The sequence below is a fragment of the Oncorhynchus mykiss genome, chromosome 15, assembly GCF_013265735.2.
Source record: "Oncorhynchus mykiss isolate Arlee chromosome 15, USDA_OmykA_1.1, whole genome shotgun sequence".
Classification (NCBI taxonomy): domain Eukaryota; kingdom Metazoa; phylum Chordata; class Actinopteri; order Salmoniformes; family Salmonidae; genus Oncorhynchus; species Oncorhynchus mykiss.
In genome coordinates this window covers 9,455,184-9,460,065 of record NC_048579.1, presented here as the reverse complement: position 1 = coordinate 9,460,065, position 4,882 = coordinate 9,455,184, and positions in this window count along the sequence as shown.

Below are 4,882 nucleotides of genomic sequence, written 5' to 3'. Positions count from 1 at the left end.
AATAAAGCCCTTTGAATTGAATGAATTTGAATGTCATGCTATTCACCCACTATTCGTTTGGGGAGGAGGTTAAAGAAATGGGGGTGTGTCGGGGGTGTGTCGGGGGTGTGTCGACAGATATGCCATATTCAGACCTTGACTTAATCCCATTATAATTCCACCACTTTGCGTCGAGGAAACCATGAATAATGTTGTGTGAACCTGCCGGTTCTAAGTGGAAATAGCATCTACTTTCTTTTTTTCCCCCCATAGAATCTCCACGCACTGTAATTCACGTAAATTGATAAGAGCTGATGATAAGTGCTAGGTAGATGATGAAACGGACACAAATATGCATTCAGTAGATAGCTTTTGTATACACAGTACAGTGTGGTTAGATATCTTTATTTCATTGATCCATATATTCTGAACCTGTTCTCTCGATGTATTCTAGTGAGTCTGTCCACAACATTTGAATTGACAGGTGCTCCATATCTAAAGGGATGGTTTGAGAACAATGCCCTGAAAACCCCTAATGAATGCAACTTCCAAGAGAAAATCCTTTGGGCAGCAAGTGGGAGGAGTTTCAGCGTGTGCAAGGGTAAGGCTCAATACCAACTACTGAGAGGTGTGTGGGAAAGGGCTTACATGTCACAATGGTGTTAAGGGCTGTGAGAAAGAGAAAGAACACCATTATAAATGCAACTCATGTTTATGTTCATTTATCTTCCCTTTTGTACTTGAACTATTTGCACATAATATAACATTTGAAATGTCTTGATTATTTTGGAACTTTTGTGAGTGTCATGTTTACTGTTCATTTTTATTGTTTATTTCACTTTTGTTTGTTATCTATTTAACTTGCTTTGGCAACGTTAACATATATTTCCCATGCAAATAAAGCCTTTAAATATAAATTTGAAAGAAGAGGGAGTCAGAGAGAGAAAGAAAGAGAGTGAATATGTCACGTTCGTCATCAAGGAAATGACCGGACCAAGATGCAGGGTGGTATGCCTACATTCTTTTGTTTTAAATGTCGCCAACAAAACAATAAACAACAAAAGGAACGTGAAGCTTTGTAAGGTTCTATACATGCCACTAACAAAGACAACAACCCACAAATGAGAAAAGGAAAAAAAGGCTGCCTAAGTATGATTCGCAATCAGAGACAACGATAGACAGGTGTCCCTGATTGAGAACCATACCCGGTCAAAAACAAAGACCCAGAAAGCATAGACTTTCCCACCTGAGTCACACCCTGACTAAACAAACATAGAGAATAAAAGGATCTCTACGGTCAGGGCATGACAGAGTAATGTTTAGTCTGAAGCTATATTTTATTTCCAAAAGTCAAGAAGAAAAATACCTGACATTACTTTATGATGACTGAATGCTAAATTAAGGCTGCCAAGCTTGATACAACTTCAATTAGCACTGACGTGTCAAGTGAGAGGTGTCAAAGCCCTTTAGCCCAACAGTGGCAGGAGAGTTGCACAGTCTACTGTACTCCAACCAAATGAAGAGGCCTTAGATGCTGCCTCCTGCTGTTCAAAGGTAATTAAAATACAGTACCTTGTGTATATAATGTGTACCCTACATATCTAAATGATAAGGCAAGAAAAGATCACACAATGGAAAATCAAGAGACACTTTTAGCTGACTATTGTAAAAATGGGAACATCAGCAACCTCATCTTCCACACAGACCATCCCCTGGCATGGCACAGTGCTATATTAGCACACTACCACTCTGTAAGGGCGGAGGGGGGGTGTTAACGAGGAGTGGAAACTCAGGATTCTAGGCAATGAGGACTCTGAGTCAGCTAATATAAATGTCTATAAGTCTGGAACAGTATTGGTACAGGGCAACCCCAAACAGTTTCAGCTGGACTTTCGCCTAATCAAAGAATTTGCCCTTCAGGAGAAGCTCTCCCTTGAGAAAGATACCTCCACCCCGAGCGGGTCAGTCCAGACCTCTTCATGATATAACCCCACAGACGATCAACCCCAAGCAGAAAGTCAACCTTGCAGCACAGAGTACTACCCCCTCATTGAAATGAAGGATACAATTACACAGCTGGAGGTAAGGCAGGTGGAGCTGGAACAGCAGGTGATTACACTTTAGTCAGCACAGACCCAGACAACAGTCCTGTACTACAACACCCCCTTAAAACTCCTTAAGGAGGCTGTGAATTTTTTCAGCTTTTTGTTAAAAATCACGCAAAATTTCATCGTCCTGCTACTCATGCCAGGAATATAGTATATGCATATGATTAGTATGTGTGGATAGAAAACACTCGGATGTTTCTAAAACTGGTTAAATTATGTATGTGACTATAACAGAACGTGTGTAGCAGGCAAAATCCCGAGAAACTGTTCACAAAAAAACAAAACAAAAATCCCTCCGCCAGTCTCTGTATTGTCTATGGCAAGGGAAAATAGATAGCGACCAGTTTACAGTTCCTACAGCTTCCACACGATGTCGCCAGACTTGGCAATTTGGTTGAAGTTAATCCTTGGTGAAATTAGGAATTGGCACTTCCTGTCATCGAGTACACCGGGGGAAGTTATGGAAGAGAGAATATGGACCATGATTTCAAGACTTGCTGCTATTGAATACAGATCGCCCCGTGATCAATTTGATCGATTATTAACGTTTACTAATTCCTAAAGTTGGATTACAAAAGTAGTTTGAAGTGTTTTGTCAAAGTTTATAGGCAACTTTTTTCAATTTTAAAAAATGACGTTGCGTTTTGGAAAGCAGTTTTTTCCTGGATCAGACGGGCTTCATAAATGGACATTTTGGGTATACATGGACGGATTTAATCGAAAAAAAGACCCAATTGTGATGTTTATGGGACATAGGAGTGCCAACAAAGAAGCTCTTCAAAGGTAATGAATGTTTTATATTTTATTTCTGCGTTTTGTGTAGCGCCGGCTGCGCTAATTCTTTTGTTTACGTCCCCTTCAGGTATTTCGGGGGGTTGCATGCTATCAGATAATAGCTTCTCATGCTTTCGCCGAAAAGCATTTTAAAAATCTGACATTTTGGCTAGATTCACAACGAGTGTAGTTTTAATTGAGTACCCTGCATGTGTGTTTTAATGAAAGTTTGAGTTGTATCGAGTACTATTAGTTGTCACTCTGAAATTTCTGCTGATGTTGATCCCTGTACAGGGACTTAACCACACCCGGAGAGAGACATATCTGCACTCTGGACTGTGGTGAGACAACTTCAACAATATAAAAAGCAAGAGCAGGAGAAGAACAGAGCACTAGAGGAGAGGATCAGACTGCTGGAGGAGAGGTTCAGGAGGATGACGTGTGACAGAACAACCCACTAGAGAGGTGGCCACCCCCGCAGAGAAGCCAGCAGAACAACCCACCTCAGCTACCGACAAAAGTCTTGACACCACAGCAGAACAGTCCACACCAGACCCTGACCATAGTGTCAACATCACAGCAGAACAGACCAATGAAGAACCTCAAGCCAAGGGGATCTCACCCCCTGAGCACCTCCCCTTCAGCCACCCTGATAGCCCTCCTGACAACCCCCCCACACCCACTGAGGACAAACACAAGACACAGATTGTACTCCTTATGGACTGAAATGGGAAATATATACAAGAAAATATTTTTTTTCCCAAACGCAGCTTGTCTAAACTCTAGGGTCCAAACAGCCTGCGCGCCCTAGACCTTCTGTCTGAGGACCAACTAGGGTCACCCAGCCACATAATAATACAAACAGGCACAAACGACCTGAGAACACAGCAGGAAAGGGTGGCCACAGCAATGAAGGGAGTGATTGAAAAATATTATTCTACTTTCCCCAACGCACAAGTGGTTATCTCCACCCTACTACCACACAGCAGGTAAACGCAAGTATTTCCTGTGACTCTGCCTCAAAACCAAATGTTTTCCTGGCCCACCACTCCACCCTGGACTAGAACAGCCTCTATGACCAGGTCCACCTCTACAAGGCAGCAGTGCCCAACTTCGCCCAAGTTCCAAAGGACATCGCTCTCAAACTCAGCCCAAACACTTCACACAGGAGCAACAGATCAACAGACACCCCACCCAGACCAGCGAGAAACTCTCCCAGGCCTGCGGACCCCCCCCCCCCCCCCCCCCCCCCCCCCCCCCGGACCTACACATAGAGGACCAACGCCGAGAGGACCTACATCCAGACCACAACACCACCAGCCGCATACATACCCCCACCCCAACCAATCAACACCTCCCCAAGTCAATCATGCCCCATTTAGCCCCCCTCAGATCAAACCTATGCCCCTCCTGCCCACCCCATGCACCCCACCCCCGCAGAGAGGGCCTCAACATGGAAGTCACACACGCCCAGGCTGTGAGCGGGCAAACAGGCCCAACCTCCACTCTTACAATAGTCCAAGCCAATGGCATGTAACAGATGAGGCCAAAACACACGACCAACAATGTTGCACAATTTATGGAACACAAATCCTCCACTATCTCATCATGGAATATCCAAGACCTGAGGTCATCTGCCTTTGGCCTAAAGAGCAGGAACCTGGACTTCATCAAAGAAATCAGAAAAACAGACTTGGTCATCCTACAAGAAACCTGGTATAGATGAGACGGACTGGTTGCCCTCTAGGTTACAGGGAGCTGGTAGTCCCATCCAGCAAACTACCAGGTGTGAAACAGGGAAGGGACTCAGGGGGTATGCTAATTTGATATAGGGCAGACCTACTAACTCACTCCATTAAATTATTCAAAACACGAACATTTTACATAAGCCTAGAAATTCAAAAGGAAATGGTCTTAACAGAGAAAAATGTCCTCCTGTGTGCTACCTATATCCCCCCACTAGAATCCCCAAACTTTAAATGAAGACAGCTTCTCCATCCTGGAGGGGAAAATCAATCATT